We start from the raw sequence: 17,133 nt of genomic DNA, 5'->3' as shown, positions 1-17,133 counted from the left end.
CTAACAGCTTGATGCCTCTGTAATTATTTGTATGTATATATATATATATATATATATAATAAACACACATATATACATGTATGTATATGTGCATATTTATATCTATTATACAAAAGTCAATGTCTTTATGAACACAAAATCCAAGCCTAGGGAGAAGAATAATACTGTATGTTTCATACAATTTCAAGGACCAAAATTACTGAATGGATCCTTATCATATTTGGAACTTAGATTCAATGCATAAGGGCGGGTATAATGCAGTTTGTTTGGTTTGAATTTGAGGTGGCTTAAAGGGGGCAGAACCCCCCATGAAAATTCATAAATTTCCGATGTTGATGTAATTTCAACCATACGTAATTGACACTCAAGAAGTATTCCCAAAGTTTCCACTTCTCATGAAGATTCTAAGACCCTCTAATGGGGGCCTTAACTCCCAAATTTTAGTCATTTTTTATGATCCAAAACTAGGTCAAAAGTACTGAATGGATCTTTATGAAATTTGGAAATTATATTCTATGCATAAGGGTAGATGTAATGCAGTATATCTTTGAAAGTGAGGGGGCATGAATGAGGCTATAACCCCCATGAAAATTCATATATTTTTGCTGTTGATGAAATTTTAACCATAAGATATTAGACACCAATGAAGTAATATTTCTAAAATTTCAACTTCTTAGGAGTTAATAACACCCCCTTAATGGGGACTTAACCAGCACAATTTAGTCATTTTGCCTAAGCCAAGATGAATACAGTTGTACCCTTGGAAGCTGTAGGGTCACCTGAGCATACAAGATGAGCATTATTTGTAATTCAATGGTACAATAGTGTAAGATTTTGCTTTGAGATATACTTAGATTGTGATTTCTGCAATGTGGTCCAAAAATTGTCAAGTAAAGGAGAGGCATCTTTGCCTCCACTGATTCAGTTGCAAAGTGTTGAGTAAAGTTATTTGGTTGCAGACCTCCTTTCAGTCTTTTTATTATCACTAGGTCAGAGATAGTCCCCAGATGGTAACATTGATTTCAAGGCCTTCTCAGATAAATGACTGGTCATTCAAAGAGATTTATAGATTGCAAATTTATTCTGTCCAATTACCTATCCGCATAGTGATCATTGGCAAACTCCAGAGGTGACACTTTCATTTCCCCTTAACCCTCACGTCACACAATTGTTAATGCTTATTTGAGTTGGGTCACACCTTTCCAATTGCTATAAGATCCATAGTGCATCTTACGATGGTAAAAGATATTCTTGCCCAAATGTTGAACACTGGTCCTGTGCCTGGGACCACATGACGATGTTGTGAACATTTTCAGCATTCGACCATGTTTGCAACACAACCAAATCATAAGAAGAAACACTGATATGTAAAACGAAATACACTGCTTCTTTTATATATTATTATTATTATTTAGGTGGTGAGCTGGCAGAATTGTTAGCACACCAGACGAAATGCTTAGCCATATTTCGCCTGTTGCTACAATCTGAGTTCAAATTCAACCGAGGTTGACTTTGCCTTTCATCCTTTCAGGGTCAATAAATTAAGTACCTGTAAAATACTGGGGTCAATGTAATCAACTAGTCCCCTCCCTTTAAATTTCAGGCCTTGTGCCTTTAGTAGAAAGGATTACTATTATTATTATGGCAGCGAACTAGCAGAATCATTAGAATGCTTAGCGGTATTTTGCCAGTCGCTACAATCTGAGTACAAATTCCGCCAAGGTCGACTTTGCCTTTCACCCTTTCAGGGTCGATAAACTAGATACCTGTAAAATACTGGGGTCAATGTAATCACCTAATCCTCTCCACCGAGAATTCAGGCTTTGTGCCTTTAGTAGAAAGGATTATTATTATTATTTATTTTATCAAGGCTGGCAGAACCATCAGCAAGCTTAGCTAAATGCTTAACAGCATTTCATCCATTTTTATATTCTGTGTTCAAATTCCGCCAAGGTCAATTTGCCTTTCATCCTTTTGGGGGTCAATAAGATAATTACCAGTCAAGCACTGGCATCGATGTAATCAACTTCCCCTCCACTCAAAAATTGCTGGCCCTGTGCCAAAATTTGAAACCATTACTAGTCATCTTATTTTGTTATAATGATTTAATCTTCTAATTTGTATTTTTGAACTCTCTCTCTCTCTTTTCTCTCTCATACGCACATACACACAAACGCATACACACACACTCAAACACACATACACACACTTATATGTATTATTTTTATATTTGTTTTCCAAGATCCTTGATGCGAAATTATATGTTGAAACAGATGTTATGCCTTCCAGGGGTCATCCTGCCATTAAATAACACATGCACTAGTTATATTTCACTCCTATTATTGTTATTATTATTATTATCCAACTTATTGATTGCTCGACCAGTCACTTGACTAATCAATTGGCTGGAACAGGTGAAGGCATGTCATTGATGACGTCACAAACAACAATGAAAGGACTCTGACAAACCAGTTGATTGAGTGATCAAACAATTGGTCAAGCAATCGATTAGTTAATTAGTTAACTCGTTAACTGATAATAATAATAAAAAAAGCAGTTTAACCTCTGTGTGTGTGAAATTGCTATTTTAATTTTTATTCACTTGTTTTTCAATTTATTTTTTTAAAGTTTATATTTCTTTTAATTTTCTTTTTTTATTTCTTTACTTTGCTAAACTTCTTTTTATTCATTTTTTTTCTTTTTTTTGACATTGTTACATTTTATATTTAACAGTATAACAGTATCGACCAGGCATTTGGATGTTGTTATATGTTGTTGGTCACAATGTACTTTGTATTGTTATAGCTTTTGAATGATGCCACTCTGCTGGTTAGGTCAGCACGCCACTCCGTCACACGGTTATTCAGTTACAGCTGACCAGCCTAAAGCAATGTGAAATGAAGTGTTTTGTTCAATAATACAACACACAGCCAACCTGAGAATTGAAACCTCGATCTTACAATCACAAATACAATGCACCTAACCACTCACCCATGCACCTTCATATTATACATGTAAGTCCTTTTATGTTACAATCCAGTTTTAAGTCATTATTTTTCTTTCAAAAGGTGACGAGCTGGCAGAAACGTTAGCACGCCGGGCAAAATGCTTAGCGGTATTTTGTCTGCCGTTATGTTCTGAGTTCAAATTCCACCTAGGTCGAATTTGCCTTTCAACCTTTCGGGGTCAATAAATTAAGTACCAGTTACGCACTGGGGTCTATATAATCGACTAATCTCCTCCCCCAAATTTCAGGCCTTGTGCCTTCAATAGAAAAGATTACTTTTCTTTCAAAAGGAGGAATGGTCCAGAATACAGTTTAGGCAATGAACCAAGCAATGTTTCATAGTGTTTTTGTTAGTTTATATCAGTGTTTCTCAACCGGGGTTTCCCAGAACCCTAGGGTTCCGCAAAAGTGAGTGAGATAAGCTAATGCTAATTTCATGATCATAATATTACTATACATGCACAAAATATTATTGGTTTTTCTAATATTGTAATATAGACATCATTCTATCTAACCTATTATATATATTAACTGCCTTTGAAGAATCATATTGTCATTGAATGCTAGAAATGAGTAGATAGACAGCCAACAACTGATGAATGGTCGTTTCTTTGTGTTTACTTGCCCTGTTTTCCATTTTTTCTGTTGTTTATGTATTTAACTCATTTGTCTATGTATTTCATGTTGTTTACACAGTTGGTGACGTCCTGTACCTATATATGCATATATATATATTATTTATTATTATTTTATATATACATATATATTATTTATTATTTTAAATATATATATATTCTTTTACTTGTTTCAGTCATTTGACTGTGGCCATGCTGAAGCACTGCCTTTAGTTGAGTAAATTGACCCCAGGACTTATTCTTTGTAAGCCTAGTACTTATTCTATCGGTTCCATTTGCCGAACCGCTAAGTTACGGGGACGTAAACACACCAGCATCGGTTGTCAAGCAATGTTGCGGGGACAGACACACACACACACACACACACACACACACACACATATATATATATATATATACATACACACACACAATGGGCTTCTTTCAGTTTCTGTCTACCAAATCCACTCACAAGGCTTTGGTCGGCCTGAGGCTATAGCAGAAGACACTTGCTCAAGGAGCCACGCAATGGGGCTGAACCCAGAACCATGTGATTGGTAAGCAAGCTACTGACCACACAGCCACTCCTACGCCTATAATGTTATATATATATATGGTGTTTACCATGTGCACTACAATGAAAAAAATATGAGAAAGATATGGTATATAATTTTTTTTTTGTTCAAGGGTTCCTTGAGACTTGTAATTTATTTTAAGGGTTCTGCAAAGGTAAAAAGGTTGAGAAACACTGGCTTGCATGCTCTTATTCTATATCTTCTCTTTTACTTGTTTCGGTCATTGGACTGAGACCATTCTGGGGCACCAGCTTGAAGAGTTTTAATCAAACAAAATAAACTCAATACTTAGTTTTTTTAAAGTTTAGACCTTATTCCGTCAGTCTCTGATAATAGTTATTTAATTGTGTACCATAGTTTAGTTGAGTATCGAATAAAATATCTTTTTGCATTTGCATAACAATCAGAAAATATAATAAAAAGTTTGCAATTGCTTCTGGTATTGATGTCTCATCAGGCAGTTAGTATGAATGGTTCTGTTAATACCAAAAATACGCCGGGCACTTTGAAGGGATGGAGGAAAAGGTGAAATTGGCTCCGGTGTGGTTTGAATTTGTAATATAGGCAGACAGGTTTAAAATAATATAAGCCATTTTGTCATGCAGTCTACCATTTCAGGTCTATGGAAATATTTGATAAATTGATAAATTTCCAGTTGAATGATTTAGCAAATATTTTTATGTTTATTGTAATTAAATTTATTTGCAATGTGTTTATTCAAATTCTATTTCACAGGATGCTGACACCATTTCAAAGTCTATACATCATTTACAGTTGTACATTGTCTTACATTTACTTTCCAATTTTCTTCAAATTATCTCACATTTTTCTCATCTGCTATAAAAGACTGTATTTATTGTTTCTTCTTTTCAATATATCTTAATTTTGCCTTGTTTCAATTCTTCCTAAAGGAGAAATTTGTATCTCCAATTGTATGCATGAGCTTCTGCTTCATTTTAATAAATTTAATTTCAAGAAAAACGTAAGATATATTACAAAAATATTTAGAACAAAAAAAAAGAAAATAAAGCAATTCAAAATTAAAAGGAAAGCAAACTAAAATACATGCAAATTATGCAAATTTCCTGAATGATGATCAGTTTCATGAGTTAAAACAATTTAAAGAATTTGTATGGTTATTACCATTAAAGTAATTAAATTAAAGATATTGTCAAAGACATATGAGACTTAAAAATAGTTGATATACTAGGAAACAAAAGTTGTTCTATCTGCCAGTAAAAAACTTCGTAGAGAATCTGACATGATGATTCACATAAAATACCAAACGTATATCAATTAACGGAAAATACTATGAAACATTCTTTCACTCTTTATCAGATACATTCGTTTTAGTACGAGTCTTGACAACAAACTTGTTCAATAAAACAGACAATACAGCTATAGTTTCAAATAAAAGAACATTTTTATTTTATTTCTGAAATTCATAAACCTATTCAGGTAGATATAACAGATTTTCTTTAGAAAATAACAAAACAAGGGGGGAAAAAAAAAGAAAAGTAACAGCAGCTGTCAGCTTTAGAATCACTAAATGTTGACAAAACAACTAGTGTCAAATAAAATATTGAAGGAAAAAAATAGATTCAAAAAAACCGAACTGCCTAAAGCAGATAAATCTTAAAAACTAATAAAATATATCGTTATTGAAAGTGGAAAAGAGAGCAAGAAAGAACTATTATTATTACTATTAGTTTTATCAATGTTATTATTATTATTGCCATTGTTGTTATTATTATCATTATTATTATTATAGACAGCATTGGAATGAATGCAGTGTGGTATTTAGTTACATCTCTTTATGTTTTCAATTCGAATCCTGCAAGCCTTAGTTTATTCTTTCATCTTTCCAGGATCAATAAAATAAATGCCGGTCAACAACGGAGCCCTGTCCTAATTAATTACACCTTACCCCAAGTTTAATATAGGCCTTGTGCCTCTATTGCAAACAATTATTATTATTATTGGGTGAGAGAGAAGCACATGCCATCAAAAGCCCAGTATACCCATCATGACTACCTGTCTTATAAGGGTACACCAGTCACATGCATTACAACTATATGTGTGTGACATGGTGATCCTATATCAAGATAAACAGCACATAACCTTGCAGGTGGAACTCAGTTAAAATTTTCTTCAGGTCGAGTAGCCCATCATACTCAAAAGGTCCCTGAATAAGGGTTGTTTAAGGATGTTGAGCAAAACACCCATGTTTCCAGAGCTGAATTATTCAAACCACAAAGAATTCCTCTCAACAAATGGCTATGATGCTCCCCCACTACTTCTGCTTGTGATCAGAGATGCACATATTGTCAGCCACCAAGGGACATGCTCAACTGCTTAAGGTCAAAGAACTAAGAAGCAAATCTGTAGTATTGAGCAGAATATTTGCTGTAGGCCATCTTTTATATCATGACAAAACATGTACATGATAACACTTCCAATTTCTTATTATTTTTATTATTATTCATATAGATTAGACTGTTGCAAAAAAAAATTCCTAACATTGGGCTACAACAAATAACCTTAAATGCGAAGAACCCTCCTAAGTATCTTAGCTGTCCCTAATAACACTATTTTCTGGAGCTGTACTAAACTGGGTTTCATGCCTATTTCCTCTATCCATCTGATCAATTATTTAGGGATAGTTCCTAATGCACCTATAACTACTGGGATACACTTTACCCAAACTTTCCATAGTCTCTGTAATTGAATGATTAGGTCCTGGTACTTTGCTATGTTTTCTATACATTGCATATTGATTTTCTCCTCATTTGGGACTGTAAAGTCAATTATCTGGCACTTACTGTTCTCTTTATCATTATTATCATCATTATTATTATTATAATTATCATTCAGTTGTTTTATTTTTATTATCATCATCATCAAGGCAGTGAGCTGGCAGAATGGTTAGCATGCTGAGCAAAATACTTACGAGTATACTTAGTGGTATTTTGTCCATCTTTGCATTCTGAGTTCAAATTCTGCTGGGGGTCAACTTTACCTTTCATTCTTTCGGGGTTGATAAATTATGTACCAGTTGTGTACTGTGGTCAATCCAATCAACTGGTCCCATCCCCCAAAATTCCGGGCCTTGTGCCTAGAGTAAAAAAAATTATTACTATTATTATATGAAAACTCACAGCTGCGTATGATGAAAAGTGTCAGCTGTCCACAGCCAGCAGACTAAGGTGACCCTTGTTTACTGGTCCTGCTTCAAGAACCCTGGGAAGAATTCTTGCAGTTCCAAGCAATGCTGGTTTTTGCAGGTGTTCTACCTCCACACTTGCACCAATCTTTTTCATCTATGTTAGTAGTTCAGTGCTGATACTTCCAAGTGTGTCAATTACTATTGGTATTAGGTCTACTCTCTTTATTGACCACAACCTTCTTATTTCCCACTTTAAATTATCATAGTTGTTTATTTCTTCTTCTTTCACGTTGATCCTGTTGTCACCAGGGTATGCAATGTTGATTATCTTTCTTTTTTATTCACAACATCAATGTCTGGTTTCCTATGCCTGGTCGCACTGGATCATTGCATCCCACAGTATTTTGCAATTCTCATTTTTGGTGACTTCTGGGGTTTGCTCATACCACGTCTTTTCTCTTTGTAGGTCGTGATTTCGACAGAGCTCCCAGTGGGTCATTCTTGCCACATTGTCATCATTTATATTCGCATTATGTCAATTTTGGGCATTTGCTAACAATGTGCCATACCATTGTTCATTCTTATTCCTGTTAGAATTTATGTGAGTAGTGGGTTACTACCTGTAACCTTATGTATCCACAAGCTTTCAAGTGCTTAAAACCCTCCGGATAATCTTTTCTGTTCCTAAGAGGCAAGGACATTCTTTTCCAATCTTGATCAATCATTCGTCTATAAATTTACTTACAATTCCCAATGCATCAATTACTGCAATGCACAACCTTTAGTTTTCATTCTCCAAATTCTTGCCATTTCAAATTTTATTATCATTGGACAGTGGGGTTCCTCGATTATCCCTAGAGGCCTTCCTGTATCAGGAGGGTCACATTTCTATCATCCTCCATGCCACTTATTTTTTTTAAACCTTTGTATGTTATGCATATGTCCCTTCTTTTTCAGTGTATACTTTCTTTCTTTTTTATCCTTTCATTACATGTAAACCCCCGCACTTTGTCTTTGTATTGTCCCCTGATCCTTCACCCTTGTGGCAAATAAATGAAATCATCATCATCATTATTATTATTTAGTAGTCTTATTTTTATCGTGTGCTTTCACTGCAGCTCTGTGCATCTTGGGTATGTGCTCTGGTTTGATATGATGCTCTTATTTTTACTGTATTGAAAGTGTAGGATGTGTGTGATGCCTAGTGGTGCTATTTTCTGTATGTTATATATACTTGTAAGTTCTGCTGTTTTTGTTATGTATTTGTCTGAATTTTTTTTTTTTTCATACCTAACGTGCCTATTATGATTGGAATTGTTTGTTTTTAGGCTCCACATTCAAGTTGCCTCTATTTCCAGGTTTTTGTATTTTGAAAGTTTCTCTGTTTCTTTTAGAGAAATGTTGTCATCTGTTGGTATTGACACATTGATTAGAAAGTATTTTTTTTCTTGATCTCTAACAACTATATCTGACCTATTGGCCTTAATTTCTCAATTTGTGTCTACTGGCATATTATTATTATCATCATCATTATTATTAAGGTAGTGAGCTGGCAGAACCATTAGCATACTGGGCAAAATGCTTGGTGGCATTTCCTTCATCATTTCGTTCTGAGTTCAAATTCTGATGAGGCTGATTTTGTCTTTCATCCTTTCGGAGTTGATGTAATTGACTAGTCCCCTCTCCCAAAATGTCAGACCTTCTGCCTTTAGTAAAAAGGATTATTATTGTTTGTAGTAGTAGTAGTTTTAATGTGGTAAGATGGCAGAATCGTGAGCATGCTTAGCGGTATTTCATCTGCTGCTATGTTCCGAGTTCAAATTCTGCCAAGGTCGACTTTACCTTTCATCCTTTTGGGGTTGATTAAATAAATACCAGTTACACACTGGGGTCGTTGTAATCGACTTAATCCCTTCCCCCAAATTTGAGGCCTTTTATTTCCAGTAGAAAGAATTATTACCTCTGCCTTCGCTAAGGCGGAGGTATTGTTTTCAGTCGTGTTTGTTTGTTTGTTTGTTTGTCTATGGACAAGATGCCTCAATAACTGCTGGATTCGGATGAAACTTTCAGGGATGTTTGGCCTCGTGACTGGCATGAACTGGGTAGATTTGGGATCGATCTGGTACCAAACAAGGATTCTGGATTATTTTCCCGGTTCTTTTACTTAATTTTTGAGAGCGGTCGGGTTCATTTTTAGTATTCTCATTTGTGAGAGCAGTTGAGTTTATTTCAGATATTCTCATTTTAAAAATCATCTCTGGCTAATCGTTAAAAATCACCTCTGGCTAATCGTTGCCTTGGCGGAGGTTTGCACTCTCTGAGTGCTTATCATCATCATCATCATCATCATTATTATTAGTTGTAGTAGTAGTGTGGGCTGACAAAAATCATTAGCTCACAATGCAATATTCATTTAGTTACAATCTTTATGCAGAGATTTCAAATCATACCAAGATTAACTTTGGCTTTCTTCCTGCTGGAATTTTGGTTAAATAAATACTTAAGGTTTCTCCCTCAAATTTATCATTTTGTGTCTATGTAAGAAATCATAGTAATGACAAAAACAGCAGATCAGCTTTATATATATATAACGAAAAAAAAATTGTTGAATGAATTTTAAAATTGATGTGAAGCATGGATAATCTAATATTTTGAGCCTTTCCTCTTCATCTGAAAGTGTTGTAATTTTGGATGCAAGCAGCAACAAAACCACTTAATCTTTCTTTCTCTTCTTAACTCTCAGGAGGATTCAGGAGGTTAGAATTGGTAAGGATCCAGAATGTTAGAATTTTCATTCTTCATGACAATTCAACTTACCAAATTCTTCCACAAAATATTGCAAGATTCCATATTTTATCGAAATATGCAAAGACTTTGTGAATAAAGTCTTTAAAATTGATTACCATGTATTTTCCAAGAGACTGTATAGCAAGACTGGTATATTCAGAAATGAAGCTTATTTGCAAACACAACAATACATTTATCAAAGTTTAGATTCATGGCATTTTGGAGAGATGACAAGAAATATAATTTTCTGGATATTAAAAGCAATGATGAATTAATTTGAAATGACAAATTAGTATTGAAAAAGGAAGCATAATTTTGAATAAAATGAGAATTAATGAAGAATCAGATTGATGGAACACTAATTTGTAAAACCTGATTTTGAGATTTTTTATATCTAATTTCATCATTTCAAAAATTATGAACAAAGTTTCATAAAATTATGAGAGGATTAATTTTTACAAATTCCTGCAATAATTATCTCACTTAAAAATATTATTAGTATCCAGGTCAGATCCAAACCCTGGATTTTTTTAGGGATCCACACCAAAATAAGTAAATAAATCAATTCAAGAAAAATTTTGTTTTATTTATAGAGAGAAACCATCAGAAGACAGCAAATGGATGGTTGAGAACTGCTGCTGTCAGGTGAACTGCAGGTGCCAATGGCCAGAGTCAATCACCTTACTACAGGTGATTACCATTCGTAATCCCATCTAATTTACAACTGGCCAGCATAAACAGGACAGACATACCAACCAACATAATATGTAAGTTGACAATGTCATGTTAACCTTCTTCTTACCATATTTCTGTTGAAACATACTGAGTTTGTTTCAATTAATTTTGAAAATATTGAAGAATTTAAATACAAGAGGATACTGAAAAGTTCCTGGTTTTGAGTAAAAGAAAATACAGGAAGATAAGTTACTTTTTTACTTGTTTCAGTCATTTGACTGCGGCCGTGCTGGAGCACAGCCTTTAGTCGAGCAAATTGACCCCAGGACTTATTCTTTGTAAGCTTAGTACTTATTCTATCGGTATCTTTTGCCAAACCGCTAAGTTACGGGGACGTAAACACACAGCATCGGTTGTCAAGTGATATTGGGGGGGACAAACACACATATATATACATATACATATATACGACAGGCTTCTTTCAGTTTCTGTCTACCAAATCCACTCACAAGGCTTTGGTCGGCCCAAGGTTATAGTAGAAGACACTTGCCCAAGGTGCCACGCAGTGGGACTGAACCTGGAACCATGTGGTTGGTAATCATGCTACTTACCACACAGCCACTCCTGCGCCTATGTTAATTATGATTTTATGCAACATATTCCCCTCTCAGATTCACACACTTATTGCAGTGGTCCTTCAGTTTTCCTAAGCCCTGTAAAAGAACTCAGAAGGTTGGGCTTCCAACCAGGCCTTTCATGATACCCTTAAAGCCAGGAACTTTTCAGCACCCCCTTGTAATTTTGTCATTATTAAGATGATGCATGGAACATGAATTAACATGAAACTTAGATGGGAGGTTTTAAAAGTCGATCGCTTTGAAAAAAAGAAGTTTACATGAAAAGGACAGGGACAATTTCAGCTGGTTGGCATCAAAAGGGTTAAGAGTTTTATCCATCCAGGAATGGATTAACAACAGCTGATTGGAAGGGTGAATTTTGAAGATTGGACTGCCACTTTTAGTAGATTAAGCAGCTACTTAGAGGTCCTTTCAGCAGCTCTTTCTGCCTAAGTGTATGGCTGATCAATAACAGCAACTTATATAGACATAATTCCAATGATTTTGATATATTTAAGAATAAACAAATACAATTGTAGCATCTTGTAAATTTCAAGTATTCTAGTTGAAATATGATGAAGGTGCATGGCTCAGTGTTTGGAGCGTTGGGCTGACTCTCATGAGGTAGTAAGTTCGATTCCCAGACCAGGCTGTGTGTTGTGTTCTTGAGCAAGACACTTTATTTCACATTGCTCCAGTTCACTTATCTGTAGAAATGAGTTGCAGCATTACTGGTGCCAAGCTGTATCGGCCCCTTTGCCTTCGCCTTGGATAACATGGGCAGCATAGAGAGGGGAAACTGGTATGCATGGTTGACTGCTGGTCTTCCATAAACAACCTTGCCTGGACTTGTGCCTCAGAGGGGAACTTTCTAGGTGCAATCCCATGGTCATTCACAACTGAAGGGGGTCTATTTTTTTTTTAGTTGAAATATGGATGAGAAGTGATTGAGTCAGTAAAATGTTAATTTTTGCTATTAAAATTGTACAAATCCCTTTGATAAGGTTTCTCATTTACAAAATTTCAATAATCCATTTATCTTTTACATGTTTTAGTCATTAGATTGCAGCCATACTGGAGCACAGCTGGGAAGAATTTCTAGATTAATGAATTGACCCCACCCCTACCACTTATTTTTTTCTTTTAAGCCAGGTACTTACTCTACGATTCTCTTTTGCTGAACTGCTAAGTTACAGGGACATAAACACACCAGCACCAGTTGTCAAGCAGTGGTGAGGGACAAAGACACACACACATATATGACAGAGAGGGGAGGAGAAAGGGGGTTGATAGAAGGGGGTATAAATGACAGAGCAGTTAGAAATTACTGAGAAAGGCTCCGTAGTAATTAATATTAATTGGAATGTATAATTTTCCTTAGATGCTTTTCAAATAAGGTTTTCATTAGTTGAGTATTCCCCCACCCCTTTCTTTGCATTAATCACCAGGGTATTTACTAACTTAAAACCTTACAGCAAACTCTACCAACTGCTACGATATTAATACATTTCCACCACCAAAGGTGATATCAGGAGATATGGCATTCATAAATAATTATAATCCAACTTGTATCAAATTTCCCATGGTGTTGTGAAAGTACACTTCTAAAGTTACTCCTCATATGACACAATACTTTGCTTTGAGAACAATGAAGATGTTAATAATATGTATGTCTTTTACCCTTTTTTGTTTATTTCAGTCATTAGACTGCGGCCATGCTGGAGCATTGCCTTGAAGAATTCTTAGTTAAATTGACTCTGATACTTATGATTTTCAGCCTGCTGCTTAATATCTTGGTTCCTTTTGCCAATCTGCTAAGTTGTCAAGTAGTGGTGGGGTGGGGGACAAACACATATAGAGATGCACGCGCACACACATACATACACACATACATACACACACATGTATATTTATTGTTTTTAAATAAGAATATTATTGACAATGACTTTGATTGCTTAGCTGGTTGAAACTTCGAAGTCACTATCAATAACTTTCTTGTTTAAAAATATTAAATTTCTACACTACAAAAGTATAGAGTGATCCATCAGATTAACGTAAAATTATTTTTATTATCACTGAACATAAAAACAAACATTAATATATATATATATATATATATATATCTCAACAGGATGTATTATAATACTATCCCACAGCCATACTAACAAGCCAACATACGTCCATCATCAGCTGCCCCACGGATATCATTATGGTTTCGATATATATACATATATAAGTGCAGTGAGCTGGCAGAATCGTTAGCACGCCGGGTGAAATGCTTAGCAGTATTTCGTCTGCCGTTACCTTCTGAGTTCAGATTCTGCTGAGGTTGACTTTGCTTTTCATCCTTTCAGGGTCGATTAAATAAGTACCTGTTATGCACTGGGGTCAATGTAATCGACTTAATCCCTTTGTCTGTCCTTGTTTGTCCCCTCTATGTTTAGTCCCCTGTGGGCAATAAAGAAACAGATATATATACATATATTTTTTTATATATCGCTATAGTTTTTCTACCCATATATGTCTATCATATTTTTATATATTTATGTATCAGTAAATTTTTAATATTTTTTTATTATTTTAATGAGTGATACATTAAATATATTTTAATAATTTGCATACACTGGTTTTATGGCTGAGTATATGTTGTATTCTTATTCTAAATTGTTGAACCTACTTGAATTCTCCTTTTAAATATGATACATGATATATCTAACATGTTAAGTTGCCTACCTGAGCACTTCACAGCACTGTCTATGTAATAAAAAAAAAAACTATATCTATATATATATATATATCTATATATATAAAGTTTTTATCCAAAATGGAGAGGAACACCACACCTCCATGTGATTGGTTTGAAAAATTATTAAGATTTTACTCTTTTATTCTTTGTAAGCCTAGTACTTATTCTATAGGGTTCTTTTGCCAAACCGCTATGTTATGGGGACGTAAGCACACCAACATTGGTTGTCAAGTGATGGTGGGGGACAAACACAAATACATACATATCTATGTATATATATATATATATGATGGGCTTCTTTTCAGTTTCCATCTACCAAATCCATTCACATGGCTTTGGTTGGCCTGAGGCTATAGGAGAAGACACTTGCTCAAAGTGCCATGCAGTGGGACTGAACCTGGAACCATGTGGTTGTGAAGCAAGCTTCTTACCACACAGCCACTCCTGCACCTATTAAGATCACCTATTAAAATATTTTTTCTTAACATGAAACTATCGGTAGCCTTAATACACAAATAAAGAAATTCTATCCACCAACAAGATGCTGATCACTCATTCTCGTCATTCAATATTTATCATCATCATCATTGTTTAACGTCCGCTTTCCATGCTAGCATGGGTTGGACGATTTGACTGAGGACTGGCGAAACCGGATGGCAACACCAGGCTCCAATCTAAATTTGGCAGAGTTTCTACAGCTGGATGCCCTTCCTAACACCATTATGTATGTATCGTCAGTGAGTCTTAAATCCCAAAAAGAAGCACACTCTGAGTTATAGAACAGCAAAGTATATAGATAAAGATAGATATGGCCAGTCTATGGCATTACTTTGGGTTTCACATCCATTAAGCGCTTAGCCTTACAGCGTTTCTTCAGACCCTAAGCCTGTTGGCCTATGGCTTGTCTAACAAGTGGCCTCTTTAGAAAATGGAGGAGGAAAAGACTTTCTTACTCTTTATCAACAACAAGGCATTGTCTCCTTTTGACCACTATTCATTATTGACCTTGTTAGCATGAGGATATATATGACCTTGTTAGCATGTGGTCATATGCAGGATGTCCATAAAGTTTCTTTACAATTTCAAAAATTTAATACAAAGGCAAATTATGGGATATGTTTATCCTCTTTGTTCTGTGTACCCAGTGGTTATCAAAGTTTCTAACCACATTGCATTTGTGTTTTTCAGGTACCCTATTGATGAAAAAGTTTCTGCTAAATAAAGATCTAAAAAAAAATGGCTTCTCCTCAAGAAAAGGCACAATGTGTATGTCACGGTTTATTGAAGCAAAATCAAACATGCAGACCCAGGATTAAGTATGGAAGACATCCACCATCATTTCATGCATGGAACAAAAAATTTATGGAAATAGGAACAGTGTTGAATAAAGGAAAGAGTGGACGACCAAAATTATCTGAGGAAAACATCAATCATGTAAGACAAGCCTTTGCTATTTCTCCTACAAAGTCCATACTATGATCAACAGTGCACAAAGTCCACAAGAGCTTGTGATTGCATGCTTACAAAGTGCATCTCTTACAAGCACTTGAACCAAATGATAAACCAAGGCGAAAAGAGTTTGCAGTCAACATGCTGGAATGAATTTCTGTGAATGCAGCATTCCTCACCTCGAGTTTGTTTTAGTGATGAAACAACCTTTCATGTTTCAGGGAAACTGAACACACATAATGTGAGGATCTGGGGATCAGAACATCCCCATGTGGCTCCATATGACTAGTCTTAGGGTGAACGTCTGGTGTGGGACGATGTGTACTCAGATCATTGGTCCATTTTTCTTCACAGAGAAATCAATTTCTGCAAATATTTAAAATCCAACATCCAGTCAACATCATGGTGTCTTAAGTGATCACTTGTGATGGCGACATTACGCCTCCATTCATCTTCCCATACAGCCTCAGACTCAACATGGGGGCCTTCATGAAGTGCCTGGAGGAGGTGTGATTGCAGGAAGACCCTATGTCTGGCAACAGGACTCTGCACCATGCCACACAAGCAGGAGAACCCAGTCATGGCTGTCAGACAATTTCTACATCCACATCACCCCTAACATCAGACCACCTAACTCCCCAGACTGCAAACCCCTTGATTATTATGTGTGGGGGGCACAGTTGAGTAAGAGACCAACAAAACTCCTTGTAACACCAAAGATGAACTGAAGGCAAGGATTATGGCAGCATTCACCAATTTAAACAAAGAGACTGTCCAGAAGAGTTGCAAGAGATTTCGAAATCATCTGGAGTCCAAGCATTTTACATTTGATGTAATGTTCACATTGCTTAAATAAATGGAGTCGCATGAAACGATCGTACTGCATTAACTGTGGATATACTTGTTGCTTATTTTGATTATATATATATATATATATGTAATAATATAATAATATATAAATATATGCATACATATATGTACATACCTACATCTATATGTATACATACATGCATATATGGGTACAGGACATCACAAAAAAATGTTAAACACAATGAGAAATGAAAACAAACTTTTTTTGAACAACGGAAAAAAAACAGAGAAACGAGACATGCAACATAAAGAATATTTCCCTTCATCAGTTGTCCCTGTCCATCTACTCCACGTTTCGAATATATATATATATGGAAAAGTAGATATAAGATTGCCAGGTTTTTGTCTCTCTCACCAAGGTCAGTGGCTGTCGAACGCCGACGAAGGGAAATAACCCTGAAATCCGGATCCGTTCGTGCTACAGACCATGGTGAGAGGGATAACTTTGCTTGGCAAACAGGACACAGTCGTGTGTCGATAAGCCAGCTGGAGGAGATGTCCTCCTGGGGCTAAAAGCAACAGTAACATCCACCCCTAGGGGTCAGCCACACTTAAGTGGCAATATACTACACTTTATCGTGCAGTTACTGTTAATACTTCATTTAGAGAATTAACATTGCTTGTTTT

The 17,133-nt window shown here is 35.5% G+C and overlaps 2 long non-coding RNA genes across 5 annotated transcripts in view; one reads left to right on the top strand and one right to left on the bottom strand.

The window, feature by feature from the left end:
* LOC106873609 (uncharacterized) overlaps positions 1-16,525 on the top strand; it is a 101,605-nt gene extending 85,080 nt beyond the window's left edge. For 2 of the 3 annotated variants that reach the window (XR_008266477.1, XR_008266479.1), the window contains 2 exons: positions 10,743-10,916; positions 15,376-16,525. This is a non-coding gene — a long non-coding RNA (uncharacterized LOC106873609). Of the gene's footprint in view, positions 1-2,805; positions 3,015-10,742; positions 10,917-15,375 lie in introns of all 3 variants that reach the window. The other variant, XR_001409902.2, reaches the window with a different exon arrangement.
* LOC128250464 (uncharacterized) overlaps positions 4,946-17,133 on the bottom strand; it is a 495,659-nt gene continuing 483,471 nt past the window's right edge. Inside the window, exons 5-6 of one of the 2 annotated variants that reach the window (XR_008266480.1) lie at positions 7,147-7,311; positions 4,946-5,145 (exon numbers count right to left, since the gene is read on the bottom strand). This is a non-coding gene — a long non-coding RNA (uncharacterized LOC128250464). The remainder of the gene's footprint in view (positions 5,146-7,146; positions 7,312-17,133) is intronic. The other variant, XR_008266481.1, reaches the window with a different exon arrangement.

This window comes from Octopus bimaculoides, chromosome 2 (genome assembly GCF_001194135.2).
Source record: "Octopus bimaculoides isolate UCB-OBI-ISO-001 chromosome 2, ASM119413v2, whole genome shotgun sequence".
NCBI lineage: Eukaryota > Metazoa > Mollusca > Cephalopoda > Octopoda > Octopodidae > Octopus > Octopus bimaculoides.
This window is presented reverse-complemented; position numbering and strand designations above follow the sequence as displayed.